This window comes from Pseudophryne corroboree (assembly GCF_028390025.1).
Source record: "Pseudophryne corroboree isolate aPseCor3 chromosome 3 unlocalized genomic scaffold, aPseCor3.hap2 SUPER_3_unloc_7, whole genome shotgun sequence".
Lineage (NCBI taxonomy): Eukaryota > Metazoa > Chordata > Amphibia > Anura > Myobatrachidae > Pseudophryne > Pseudophryne corroboree.
The window spans coordinates 2,614,018-2,629,531 of NW_026967563.1; the positions used below are offsets into that span (position 1 = coordinate 2,614,018).

Below are 15,514 nucleotides of genomic sequence, written 5' to 3' on the forward strand. Positions count from 1 at the left end.
TAGAATGTGATACAGGGAGACTCACCTCGCTTCCAGGACTGAACAATACATTAGCAAACGCTGAGTGGATCCATACGCTAATAGTGTACACACTCGCCCCGTGAACCTACAGTGAACACAGACGCCTATGTTACGACTGGGTCTTTTTAGATACACAGCGTCTCAGGCGAAAGCGGGAAAATGGTTCATGGCGGGAGACTCGGATGAAACTGGTCATGAACCGGGGGGAGGGGTGAACAGGGGAGCATCTGACTCCCCACTGGTGACATCAATCCCATACTACCTCAGGAGCCTATGATCCCTAAGGCCTAGCGCTGGTGCACCCTAGGTGGCAGCAGCATCAGTGACTGTTTGGTAGTCTCCTCCAAAACAGTGCGGCTGTGTCCGTGTTCCCCCTCTAAGCAGAACTGATGCCTTACCTTCTCCCCATGCTCCAGCCACAGCCTGATAACTTCTGCTGGACTTGCTAGTATATCCGACACAGACGCCTGCCAAAACAGCACTGTACTCATGGGTAAGCGTTGTCACGACCCGGCGGGGAATTGTTGGAGCGACTCTTTCTAAGGTATGTATAAGATGCTTTTTAGAAAGATCACTCAAGAAAAATAAACTATAGAAATAAAATAAGAAAGCTTATGGCTGCTAAAAACCAGCAGCCCTCTGACCATGGTCTGGCTCCTGCTACACCAAACAAAAAACTGATTTGCCTGAGCCAGGAGGTGGGGACATATGGACGGGCCCACTGCATGCTGGGAGGCCAAAAGCTTTGACCGTTTGGTGCAAATCCACTGTTGCGTCATCATATCCCAATGTTATCCTGTGGATAACCTGTGGACCCTGCAGGAGAAAAAACTTGCAGCAGCTGGGATAGAGTTACATGAAATGAGGAGCTGGTTAATAAGCTGGAGGAAATCACAGGAACTATACAGCAGCTGCAGCAAATAGAGTCAAAAGTTATCATAATGCTGCTTCCATGGACCTGTGTGAGGCTGGCCGGGATGCTGATGCAAAAGGAGATCCAAGCAGGTGGTGAAGGAAACCTGCAGAGTTCCAGCCTAGATGTGGAAAGCTGTTGAGGGTAGATCTGCTGGCAGGTGACAAAGTGCCAGATGTGGCAGCTTCCAGGTACACATTGTGGATCCGGTGATGGCTGTGGTCTCTCAGGGTCCGGTCTAGGATTGGCCATCAACCATTGATGATCAGGAACCATTGATGGTCTACCTGATGATACCTAGTTTTACCATCAAGGAAGTTACCCGCCATTGATAGTAGCTGTGACGATACAGAGTTCCAAATCACTCAGGCACAGTGGTAGATAAAAAAACAACGGTGGTTTATTGAACAGAATGGGCTATAAACAGCTCAGCACACCTCTGTAATCCAATTCCACATGACAATTCCCACCACAAACTCCTGACAGAACATCACTTCTTAGTCAAGGAGCATAGAATCTCTTTCAGCTCTCTGGTTAGCTCTACTTATACCCCCAGAAGCTTCATATTACATGGAGTGTGTGTGACTTCTTTGTCTAAGGATCTTACAGCATTGGAATACAATACATATTCTAATCAAGGTGATTACATCAGCCAGAGAGCAACCATGTCTGATCAGCTCACTGTTGGACAATAGGGAGTAAACAAAAAGGGACAATGGTACCTTATATGACTCACCCTTTGAGTGTCCACTGTGGTGGTAGTAAACAATAGAAAACTAGGTCTAACTTGAATACATTATCTAAAGTTGTAACAGATAACGTAACACAATTGCATATATTAATATTAAGGTTGATTTAAACACAATATTGGGTGAGCAGTAATGGACATGTTATGGAGAATGAGGAAACAGATGAATTTAATGTATAGGGATATGGGGATAAAAAGTACATATTTGACATGAGAAATGAGGCATAGCTATATTGTCACAGACCTCTCATTTCCTCTCAGTAGCCATGGGCCAGATGTTATTTCCCATCATTTACAGACTTCTGCGGCTGCACGAGATGCTAGGCTGTCAGCCAGTAGCCCTGCACCGCTCCGGCTCTTACATATAGTGTGCTGTTCCTGCTGGGAATGGGATGCCCCATCCACCTCACTGACGTGACAGGCTCAGCTGTCAGTCATGCAGCCCCTCTGCGCCCACTCTCTCCGTACTCATACATACATGCCTTTCTGGGAGTGTCTCGTCCTGGTTGTCAGTGAGACAGTGTCTCTGGCATGTCACAATCCGGGTATCTGGACGTCATTACTTACCATTCAGATGTCTCCTGAGGCTGGCTCAGCGTTCCAGGGACGGATCTCGCCTGCGTTGCTGATGTCCATACTGTACATCTCCCTCCTGTCACTCTAAAGCGATGTCACAAGCGGCTTCATGTTAAGTCTTAGAATGGCGTCTCCAGCCCTCCGTGGCCTCTGCCGCCGTTCCTGTGTTTCCAGTATACAGATTCATCAGTGTGGCGTCTCATGCCTGCCGCGGCCTCCGCTGTCATCCATGTGGTTCCAGTATGCAAGTTGTCAGTGTGGCGTCTCCTGCCCTCCTCGGCGTGCGCCGCCATTACTACTGAATCTCCACATGGTTTCTCAAACTAGCTTTCCCTCCAAGTGCTAACATGGGCGCAGCCATGTTGGTTTCTATCATATGCCTCAGTTTCCACCAATCCGCTGCTCTACTGGAATCTGCATAATTGTTCAGCCAATGCCTGCCTTGCTGCAGGTATAAATATCCTGTGCCTGAACCAGGAAATCGTCAGTGCTTTGGTTGTCAAACCTTGTTTCCAGTCTCTCTCTCCTGTGGTTGTTTTTCCAGGTTTCCAGCTCCTGTCTCCAGCCTCCACTAAGAGACCCGCACCAGCCTACCACCTGCGGTGCAGCCTGACTCTGCAGTCCTCCGTGACTACTCCAGTTTCCAGCTACAGATCCATCTGCTTCCAGCAGAGATCAGCTTCTCTTAAAGTGCCGGTGCTTTTCCTGCAGATTTCCACAAACCACCGGTACCAGTATTTCATCGCTCCCAAGCTTCATACGATCATTTGGCTGGTACCATCCAGCATCCACTCCGTGTTAACACCTGACTGGTTCCAACCAGTACCCACAACAGCTACTTCATCAACAGCGGACCAGCTTTCCGAGGAACATCAGCTGGTGTGTTCCTGGGCTATTCTCACTACTACAGTCGGGCCTGGTAAGGACTTTCCATCTCAAGGACAATAAGAACTGTACCTAATTCTACCAGAGCCCTGTGGCCATTGCCAACCCGTAGTACCCAGGAACTGTGATATACTTACTGTTGATTATAGTATTTATTTTACCACTGCTGTGACACATGGAGCTTGTTTAAAAAATGATTATTGACTTTTACTTTGGTTGTCGTGGTCACGCCTTCGGGCAATCTTCCTACGTGTAACTTACATGTCCAGGGGTCTGATTCAACCTCCCAGGTTCCACTACATCTCAGCCCCTACAACTGAGGCTTCCTCCCGTCAGCTCAGGCCCTCAGTTGTGACATGGCACAGCTGTGTAATCATGATGTGAGTGTGTATGCTTAGTGAGTACTGCTAGCAGCAAGCCTCACAGCTTAACTGCAGTGTAGCAGTGTGGTGGGTGTGGGGGTTAGAAGGGAGTTGCTACACCAATGAGTCAAGGAATGGAGTAGTTGGATGGGACTCACACAGCAGGTGGTCAAAAGCTTAAAAAGGAGTGGTTGGAAGGGGAAGGAACTGGTAGGTGTAGAAGGGATTATTGAAGGTAAGGACTCTCAAGGAAAATTGGAGTGGGATCCCACAGGTACCAAAGTGGGTAAAGAGCAGCTTTTAGGAAGGAAATAGGTAAGACAGACCCTGTGTTTGACCCTTCTTTACCTCATGCAGGGTCGATCTTTGGACTCTACAGTTCCTCAGGGGGCTGTGGATCCTTTTTGCCCACTACCTGGCAGTTCTGTGGCTATCTCAGGCCACAAACCTCCCAGATGCCAGGCCTCCAGATAAACATGAAATGGTCATGGAGATGGTCCTGGGCTCTGTGGAGTAGGTGGAACAAGCAAAGGAAAGTTGTGACCCTTCTGAAGGGGCAATGGTGGACATTGTGAATGGTGAAGGGAAGGTTTTTGTGGGAAAAGAGGGAGTTATGCCATATATCCCAGAAACATGGGTCCTCAGCCTATATGATGTGCCACCATTAATGTGGATTCTGTCTTGTCCGACCAAGCTTGATTTATGGGCTTTGTAATTTTTTTAAGTAGGATAAAGGCTGAGTTTTTTTATTTCTGCAGTGTCCACCGTGCCATCACTTACCTGTATGCTTACACGAAACAGAATGATGGAAAATTTACACGGTTTCTTTACATCTTCTGGGGGCCACTCCGAGATTAGACATTATGGCGTAATTACTCAGACGGGAATATAAAACAGAATAAAAAATAATAAGAATTTACTTACCGATAATTCTATTTCTCGTAGTCCGTAGTGGATGCTGGGGACTCCGTAAGGACCATGGGGATTAGCGGCTCCGCAGGAGACTGGGCACATCTAAAGAAAGCTTTAGGACTACCTGGTGTGCACTGGCTCTTCCCCCTATGACCCTCCTCCAAGCCTCAGATAGGATACTGTGCCCGGACGAGCGTACACAAAAAGGAAGGATTTTGAATCCCGGGTAAGACTCATACCAGCCACACCAATCACACTGTACAACTTGTGATCTGAACCCAGTTAACAGCATGATAACAGAGGAGCCTCTAGAAAAGATAGCTCACTACAGCAATAACCCGAATTTTTTGGTAACAATAACTATGTACCAGTATTGCAGACAATCCGCACTTGGGATGGGCGCCCAGCATCCACTACGGACTACGAGAAATAGAATTATCGGTAAGTAAATTCTTATTTTCTCTAACGTCCTAAGTGGATGCTGGGGACTTCGTAAGGACCATGGGGATTATACCAAAGCTCCCAAACGGGCGGGAGAGTGCGGATGACTCTGCAGCACCAAATGAGAGAACTCCAGGTCCTCCTCAGCCAGGGTATCAATTTTGTAGAATTTACAAACGTATTTGCTCCTGACCAAGTAGCTGCTCGGCAAAGTTGTAAAGCCGAGACCCCTCGGGCAGCCGCCCAAGATGAGCCCACCTTCCTTGTGGAGTGGGCATTTACAGATTTTTGGCTGTGGCAGGCCTGCCACAGAATGTGCAAGCTGACTTGTACTACAAATCCAACGAGCAATAGTCTGCTTAGAAGCAGGAGCACCCAGCTTGTTGGGTGCATACAGGATAAACAGCGAGTCAGATTTCCTGACTCCAGCCGTCCTGGAAACATATATTTTCAGGGCCCTGACAACGTCTAGCAACTTGGAGTCCTCCAAGTCCCTAGTAGCCGCAGGCACCACAATAGGTTGGTTCAGGTGAACACTGAAACCACCTTAGGGAGAAACTGAGGACGAGTCCTCAATTCCGCCCTGTCCGAATGGAAAAACAGATAAGGGCTTTTACAGGATAAAGCCGCCCATTCTGACACGCGCCCGGCCCAGGCCAGGGCCAACAGCATGACCACTTTTCCTGTGAGATATTTTAACTCCACAGATTTAAGTGGGTCAAACCAATGTGACTTTTGGAACCCAAAAACTACATTGAGATCCCAAAGTGCCACTGGAGGCACAAAAGGAGGCTGTATATGCAGTACCCCCTTTTACAAACGTCTGAACTTCAGGGACTGAAGCTAGTTCTTTTTGGAAGAAAATTGACAGAGCCGAAATTTGAACCTTAATGGACCCCAATTTCAAGCCCATAGACACTCCTGTTTGCAGGAAATGTAGGAATCGACCCAGTTGAATTTCCTCCATCGGGCCTTACTGGCCTCGCACCACGCAACATATTTTCGCCAAATGCGGTGATAATGTTTTGCGGTTACATCCTTCCTGGCTTTGATCAGGATAGGGATGACTTCATCCGGAATGCCTTTTTTCCTTCAGGATCCGGCGTTCAACCGCCATGCCGTCAAACGCAGCCGCGGTAAGTCTTGGAACAGACAGGGTCCTTGCTGGAGCAGGTTCCTTCTAAGAGGTAGAGGCCACGGATCCTCCGTGAGCATCTCTTGAAGTTCCGGTTACCAAGTCCTTCTTGGCCAATCCGGCGCCACGAATATAGTGCTTACTCCTCTCCATCTTATCAATCTCAGTACCTTGGGTATGAGAGGCAGAGGAGGGAACACATACACTGACTGGTACACCCACGGTGTTACCAGAGCATCTACAGCTATTGCCTGAGGGTCCCTTGACCTGGCGCAATACCTGTCGTGTTTTTCCCAACGGTTTATAATCATGTGGAAGACTTCTGGGTGAAGTCCCCACTCTCCCGGGTGGAGGTCGTGCTGAGGAAATCTGCTTCCCAGTTGTCCACTCCCGGAATGAATACTGCTGACAGTGCTATCACATGATTTTCCGCCCAGCGAAGAATCCTTGCAGCTTCTGCCATTGCCCTCCTGCTTCTTGTGCCACCCTGTCTGTTTACGTGGGTGACTGCCGTGATGTTGTCCGACTGGATCAACACCGGCTGACCTTGAAGCAGAGGTCTTGCTAAGCTTAGAGCATTGTAAATGGCCCTTAGCTTCAGGATATTTATGTGAAGTGATGTCTCCAGGCTTGACCATAAGCCCTGGATATTCCTTCCCTGTGTGACTGCTCCCCAGCCTCGCAGGCTGGCATCCGTGGTCACCAGGACCCAGTCCTGAATGCCGAATCTGCGGCCCTCTAGAAGATGAGCACTCTGCAACCACCACAGGAGGGATACCCTTGTCCTTGGTGACAGGGTTATCCGCTGATGCATCTGAAGATGCGACCCGGACCATTTGTCCAATAGGTCCCACTGGAAAGTTCTTGCGTGGAATCTGCCGAATGGGATTGCTTCGTAGGAAGCCACCATTTTTACCCAGAACCCTTGTGCATTGATGCACTGAGACTTGGCTCGGTTTTAGGAGGTTCCTGACTAGCTCGGATAACTCCCTGGCTTTCTCTTCCGGGAGAAAACACCTTTTTTCTGGACTGTGTCCAGGATCATCCCTAGGAACAGAAGACAAGTCGTCGGAACCAGCTGCGATTTTGGAATATTGAGAATCCAATCGTGCTGCCGCAACACTACCGGAGATAGTGCTACACCGACCTCCAACTGTTCCCTGGATCTTACCCTTATCAGGGAATCGTCCAAGCGAGGGATAACTAAAATTCCCTTCCTTCGAAGGAATAACATCATTTCGGCCATTACCTTGGTAAAGACCCGGGGTGCCGTGGACCATCCATACGGCAGCGTCTGAACTGATAGTGACAGTTCTGTACCATCAACCTGAGGTACCCTTGGTGAGAAGGGTAAATTTTGACATGAAGGTAAGCATCCTTGATGTCCCGAGACATCATGTAGTCCCCTTCATCCAGGTTCGCAATCACTGCTCTGAGTGACTCAATCTTGAATTTGAACCTCTGTATGTAAGTGTTCAAAGATTTTAGATTTTAGATTTAGAATCGGTCTCACCGAGCCGTCTGGCTTCGGTACCACAACAGTGTGGAATAATACCCGTTCCCTGTTGCAGGAGGGGTACCTTGATTATCACCTGCTGGGAATACAGCTTGTGAATGGCTTCCAAAACTGTCTCCGTGTCAGAAGGAGACATCGGTAAAGCAGACTTTAGGAAACGGCGAGGGGGAGACGTCTCGAATTCTAATTTGTACCCCCGAGATATCACCTGAAGGATCCAGGGGTCTACTTGCGAGTGAGCCCACTGCACGCTGAAATTCATTGAGACGGGCCCCCCACCATGCCTGATTCTGCTTGTAAAGCCCCAGCGTCATACTGAGGGCTTGGCAGAGGCGGGAGAGGGTTTCTGTTCCTGGTAACTGACTGATTTCTGCAGCCTTTTTCCTCTCCCTCTGTCACGGGGAAGAAAAGGAACCTTTTGCCCCTTGTCCACAAAAAGACTGCGCCTGATAATACGGCGTCTTCTCATGTTGAGAGGCGACCTGGGGTACAAACGTGGATTTCCCAGCTGTTGCCGTGGCCACCAGGTCTGAAAGACCGACCCCAACTAACTCCTCCCCTTAATAAGGCAATACTTCCAAATGCCATTTGGAATACGCATCACCTGACCACTGACGTGTCCATAACCCTCTACTGGTAGAAATGGACAACGCACTTAGACTTGATGCCAGTCGGCAAATATTCCGCTGTGCATCACGCATATATAGAAATGCATCTTTTAAATGCTCTATAGGCAAAAATATACTGTCCCTATCTAGGGTATCAATATTTTCAGTCAGGGAATCCGACCACGCCAACCCAGCACTGCACATCCAGGCTGAGGCTATTGCTGGTCGCAGTATAACACCAGTATGTGTGTAAATACATTTTAGGATACCCTCCTGCTTTCTATCAGCAGGATCCTTAAGGGCGGCCATCTCAGGAGAGGGTAGAGCCCTTACAAGCGTGTGGGCGCTTTATCCCCCCATGGGGGTGTTTCCCAACGCACCCTAACCTCTGGCGGGAAAGGATATAATGCCAATAACATTTTAGAAATTATCAGTTGTTATCGGGGGAAAACCACGCATTCACACACCTCATTTAATTTCTCAGATTCAGGAAACTACAGGTAGTTTTTCCTCACCGAACATAATACCCCTTTTTGGTGGTACTCGTATTATCAGAAATGTGTAAAACATTTTTCATTGCCTCAATCATGTAACGTGTGGCCCTACTGGAAGTCACATTTGTCTCTTCACCGTCGACACTGGAGTCAGTATCCGTGTCGGCGTCTATATCTGCCATCTGAGGTAACGGGCGCTTTAGAGCCCCTGACGGCCTATGAGACGTCTGGACAGGCACAAGCTGAGTAGCCGGCTGTCTCATGTCAACCACTGTCTTTTATACAGAGCTGACACTGTCACGTATTCCTTCCAACAGTTCATCCACTCAGGTGTCGACCCCCTAGGGGGTGACATCACTATTACAGGCAATCTGCTCCGTCTCCACATCATTTTTCTCCTCATACATGTCGACACAAACGTACCGACACACAGCACACACACAGGGAATGCTCTGATAGAGGACAGGACCCCACTAGCCCTTCTGGGAGACAGAGGGAGAGTTTGCCAGCACACACCAGAGCGCTATATATACAGGGATAACCTTATATAAGTGTTTTTCCCCTTATAGCTGCTGTATTGTTAATACTGCGCCTAATTAGTGCCCCCCTCTCTTTTTTAACCCTTTCTGTAGTGTAGTGACTGCAGGGGAGAGCCAGGGGAGCTTCCCTCCAACTGAGCTGTGAGGGAAAATGGCGCCAGTGTGCTGAGGAGATAGGCTCCGCCCCTTTTTCGCGGACTTTTCTCCTGCTTTTTTTATGGATTCTGGCAGGGGTTAAAATTCATCCATATAGCCCTGGGGGCTATATGTGATGTATTTTCGCCAGCCAAGGTGTTTTTATTGCTGCTCAGGGCGCCCCCCCCCTAGCGCCCTGCACCCTCAGTGACCGAAGTGTGCTGAGGAGCAATGGCGCACAGCTGCAGTGCTGTGCGCTACCTTGGTGAAGACAGGATGTCATCTGCCGCCGATTTTCTGGACCTCTTCTTGCTTCTGGCTCTGTAAGGGGGTCGGCGGCGCGGCTCTGGGACCCATCCAGGCTGGGCCTGTGATCGTCCCTCTGGAGCTAATGTCCAGTAGCCTAAGAAGCCCAATCCACTCTGCACGCAGGTGAGTTCGCTTCTTCTCCCCTTAGTCCCTCGATGCAGTGAGCCTGTTGCCAGCAGGACTCACTGAAAATAAAAAAAAAACCTAAGTCTAAACTTTTACTCTAAGCAGCTCAGGAGAGCCACCTAGATTGCACCCTTCTCGGCCGGGCACAAAAATCTAACTGAGGCTTGGAGGAGGGTCATAGGGGGAGGAGCCAGTGCACACCAGCTAGTCCAAAAGCTTTTACTTTTTGTGCCCTGTCTCCTGCGGAGCCGCTAATCCCCATGGTCCTTACGGTGAAGACAGGATGTCATCTGCCGCCGATTTTCTGGACCTCTTCTTGCTTCTGGCTCTGTAAGGGGGTCGGCGGCGCGGCTCTGGGACCCATCCAGGCTGGGCCTGTGATCGTCCCTCTGGAGCTAATGTCCAGTAGCCTAAGAAGCCCAATCCACTCTGCACGCAGGTGAGTTCGCTTCTTCTCCCCTTAGTCCCTCGATGCAGTGAGCCTGTTGCCAGCAGGTCTCACTGAAAATAACAAACCTAAACTAAAACTTTCACTAAGAAGCTCAGGAGAGCCCCTAGTGTGCACCCTTCTCGTTCGGGCACAGAGATCTAACTGAGGCTTGGAGGAGGGTCATAGGGGGAGGAGCCAGTGCACACCAGGTAGTCCTAAAGCTTTCTTTAGATGTGCCCAGTCTCCTGCGGAGCCGCTAATCCCCATGGTCCTTACGGAGTCCCCAGCATCCACTTAGGACGTTAGAGAAAAAAGCTTTAATGTAATAATTAGATGCAGATAAAAGCTTTTATTATGAAATACAGGGGAGTATCCGCACCATATAGATATAACATACAACAAACCACAGCAGATGGAACCCGGGTGACTCTAATGCACATGGTAATGTACAGGGTATATATGGACAGGATCTTGTATCAGAAAACACTCGACACTCCTTATCAAGATGAGTGTCTGCAACAAGTTAGGCAAACTAGAAGTGAAAACATGTTCCAATGGCCGCCATATTGTCCTGTAGCAATACAGATTGTGCAAACTGGTATTAGACATTCACATTTACACAAAGCACAAGATACAAAATAAACAGCAGAAAAAAGACCTAAGCATTTGGGATGTATTATTTAGGAAGTAAATAGAGGTACATTAATGAAAAGCGTGAGTAACAGTCATCAGTCTGTTTGTGAAGGTCTCTAGAGTGGAGGCCTCTTGGACTGTGCAAGGCAGTGAGTTCCATGGTCAAAGCTAAACGTTCAACCCATAAATGAATGACAGGAGATTCTTGGTACTGCTGGTAACAGTCCATCTGTAGAAGCAAGCAGGGCAGTAAGGAGGCAGAAGCTGCTTCTAGTACCTTGGACCATGTAATGTTGGTCTGGGAAGGTCAGTTAGCCAATTATGAAATAGATTTGTCATCTTACAGGTAGCCGGTGAAGGGAATAGAGAATGGGTGTTATGTGGCAGGAACGGGCTGGTTAGGTAACAGCTTGGATGCTGCATTCTGTACTAGCTGCAAGCTCTGTAATTCTTTTGCTGGGTGACCCAGGTAGATGGCATTGCAGTAGTCTATGAACTTCTGAGGGAATCAAGTGCTTGATTCTGGCTATGGTCCACAGATGGAAGAATGAGGATTAGTATGTGGCAGATACCTGATGTCTGTGTCAGCCACAAACCAGGACATCACAAAGATTCAGCACATGTTCAGTATTTTGCAATTCCGAACACCAAAGCATAAATCCAGATGGTTGGTAAAGCTGTAGTCTTGTCCTTTGCTGGTGAGCTTCTATTATGTTTCACAAAGACTGAGTCACAGCCAACTGGCATCATCAACCCCAGGCGCTCAGCTAGACAACCATTTAAGATTGGTATTAGGTTCTCAGTACATGGTGCAAAAAGCAGGTAATCTGCATAGCTGCGGTAGACGAGGCCATGACGTCTGATTATATCACCCAGTGGTAGCATGAATATTTTATAAAGCATAAGAGATCGGATTCACCCTTGAGGAACATTGGACGGCAGTGATAATTATACTCCAGAAGATGTAAATGGTTCCGTACTTGGGTAATGTCTAATATGTTCAACAAGAGCGGATTTATTTCTCTCACAGCATGAAAATGGCTTCTCATCTGTGAAATCGCTGATGTTTAACAAGAACTGATTTCCGTGCAAAACATTTCCCACACTCAGAACAGGAAAATGGCTTCTCACCTGTGTGACTCCTCTGATGTCTAACAAGATGTGATGTCGATGAAAAACATTTCCCACACTCAGAACAGGAAAATGGCATCTCACCTGTGTGACTTCTCTGATGCATAACAAAATATGATTTGCGTGCAAAACATTTCCCACACTCAGAACAGGAAAATGGCATCTCACCTGTGTGACTTCTCTGATGTATAACAAAATATGATTTGCGTGCAAAACATTTCCCACACTCAGAACAGGAAAATGGCTTCTCACCTGTGTGATTTCTCTGATGTATAACTAAATGTGATTGGTGTGCAAAACATTTCCCACACTCAGAACAGGAATACGGCTTCTCACCTGTGTGACTTCTCTGATGTATAACTAAATGTGATTTGTGTGCAAAACATTTCCCACACTCAGAACAGGAATACGGCTTCTCACCTGTGTGACTTCTCTGATGTATAACTAAACATAATTTGTGTGCAAAACATTTCCCACACTCAGAACAGGAATACGGCTTATCACCTGTGTGACTTCTCTGATGTATAACAAAATATGATTTGCGTGCAAAACATTTCCCACACTCAGAACAGGAAAATGGCATCTCACCTGTGTGATTTCTCTGATGTATAACTAAATGTGATTTGTGTGCAAAACATTTCCCACACTCAGAACAGGAATACGGCTTCACACCTGTGTGACATCTCTGATGTGTAACAAGAGCTGATTTCTGTGCGAAACATTTCCCACACTCAGAACAGGAATACGGCTTCTCACCTGTGTGACTTCTCTCATGTCTAACAAGATATGATTTATATGTAAAACATTTCCCACACTCAGAACATGAAAATGGCCTCTCACCTGCCTTAGCTGGCTGATGAGTAATAAGGTTTGTGTTCTGTGTAAAACATTTGGCATCTACAGAACAGGGAAACACTGTATCTACTCTCAGAGCTGTAACAGATGCACCAATATCAGAGTGATCAGGAGAACATTCCCCAGGATCAGGGGGATCAGCTGATAGAGCTGGATGTATAATTGGGGTAATGGGGTTATCTCCTGGAGAATCCTGTCTACGGTCATTATCCGTTATTTCAGAATCCAGGGATAACATTAGATGTCCTTCTGAGATATTCCTGCTTGTGTGTCCATCTCCTGGAAATAAAATACATTAATATATAAAATGAGTAGACAAGACCCAGGGTGTTACAGGATACAATATATCATTCTATAACAGACATTTTTACCTGTAATCATTGCTTTTATGTTTATTAAAAAACAAAAAACGGCTAGGATGCTTAGACTGGAGCTTGATCAACACTGAATGCTCATGTGGGATTACTAGAGGGGACGTGGACGCTCCTGTGGGATCACTAGAGGTGACGTGGACGCTCACGTGGAATTACTAGAGGTGACGTGGACGCTCACGTGGAATTACTAGAGGTTACACGGACGCTCACGTGGAATTACTAGAGGTTAAACGGACACTCACGTGGAATTACTAGAGGTTACACGGACGCTCACGTGGGATTACTAGAGGAGACAGGGACGCTCACGTGGGATTACTAGAGGTGACAGGGATGCTCACGTGGGATTACTAGAGGTGACAAGGACGCTCACGTGGGATTACTAGAGGTGACACGGACGCTCACGTGGGATCACTAGAGGTGACACGGACGCTCACGTGGAATTACTAGAGGTGACATGGACGCTCCCGTGGAATTACTAGAGGTGACACGGGCGCTCACGTGGGATTACTAGAGGTGACACGGGCGCTCACATGGGATTACTAGAGGTGACACGGGCGCTCACGTGGGATTACTAGAGGTGACACGGGCGCTCACGTGGGATTACTAGAGGTGACACGGGCGCTCACGTGGGATTACTAGAGGTGACACGGGTGCTCACGTGGGATTACTAGAGGTGACACGGACGCTCACGTGGGATTACTAGAGGAGACAGGGGCGCTCACGTGGGATTACTAGAGGAAACAGGGACGCTCACGTGGGATTACTAGAGGAGACAAGAACGCTCACGTGGGATTACTAGAGGAGACAAGGACGCTCACGTGGGATTACTAGAGGTGACACGGACGCTCACGTGGGATCACTAGAGGTGACGTGGATGCTCACGTGGAATTACTAGAGGTGACGTGGATGCTCACGTGGGATTACTAGAGGAGACATGGACGCTCACGTGGGATTACTAGAGGAGACATGGACGCTCACGTGGGATTACTAGAGGTGACACGGACGCTCATGTGGGATCACTAGAGGTGACACGGACGCTCATGTGGGATCACTAGAGGTGACACGGACGCTCATGTGGGATCACTAGAGGTGACACGGACGCTCATGTGGGATCACTAGAGGTGACATGGACGCTCATGTGGGGTTACTAGAGGTGACATGGACGCTCATGTGGGGTTACTAGAGTTGACATGGACGCTAACGTGGGATTACTAGAGGTGACATGGACATTCATGTGGGATTACTAGAGGTGACATGGACACTCATGTGGGGTTAGTAGAGGTGACATGGACGCTCATGTGGGATTACTAGAGGTGACATGGACGCTCATGTGGGATTAGTAGAGGTGACATGGACGCTCATGTGGATTACTAGAGGTGACATAGACGCTCATGTGGGATTACTAGAGGTGACATGGACGCTCATGTGGGATTACTAGAGGTGACATGGGCGCTCATGTGGGATTACTAGAGGTGACATGGGCACTCATGTGGGATTACTAGAGGTGACACGGACGCTCATGTGGAATTACTAGAGGTGACACGGACGCACATGTGGGATTACTAGAGGTGACACGGACGCTCATGTGGGATTACTAAAGGTGACATGGACGCTCACGTGGGATTACTGGAGGTGACATGGGCTTTGCAATAATAAAACAGCAAAGAAGAGAAAGTGCTGTCCTGTTTGCGCACTAATAAATAATATATAACCTTTATTAAGTACAGTAAAGTATGTAAGATAAATCAGTGATATATAAAACACAAAGGTAAATGTATAAAGGTGAATAAAGTAATCAAAAGACAATTGTATTTGTTGTTAAACATCGGCATGTATATTATATTGGGGGATAATTGATTCAGTGCTGGTAATCCTGTTCAGTAACAATATATTAATATATTACACCCATACGAGGATGGGATAAATTACACATTTAATAATATTGTGGCAGAGTTTCCTCCAGCGGTAATCTCAATGTAACATCATACTGTATGTATAAACATTTTATGGGGGGGGATTCAGTTCATCACAAAAACTCCCTAACCAATTAGCCGCAAAAAGTTATTGGTGATAATTCTCCATAGGTTTTTTATTTTGCTCACAAATGTCTGCAGTGCAGTGTTAGGAGGAACTCATTTAAATAAGATTTTAAACCTACCGGTAAATCTATTTGTCCTAGTCCGTAGAGGATGCCGGGCACTCCGTAAGGACCATGGGGTATAGACGGGCTCCGCAGGAGACATGGGCACCTAAAAATAACTTTTCCTATGGGTGTGCACTGGCTCCTCCATTTATGCCCCTCCTCCAGACCTCAGTTAGAGAACTGTGCCCAGAGGGGATGGACACTACAAGGCAGGATTTAAAAATCCAA

The 15,514-nt window shown here is 47.6% G+C and overlaps 1 protein-coding gene across 1 annotated transcript in view; it reads right to left on the reverse strand.

Moving 5' to 3' along the window:
- The window catches only part of LOC134984645 (uncharacterized), a 475,458-nt gene that overhangs the window by 411,693 nt on the left and 48,251 nt on the right, over positions 1-15,514 (reverse strand). The gene's annotated exons all lie outside the window — the stretch shown is intronic.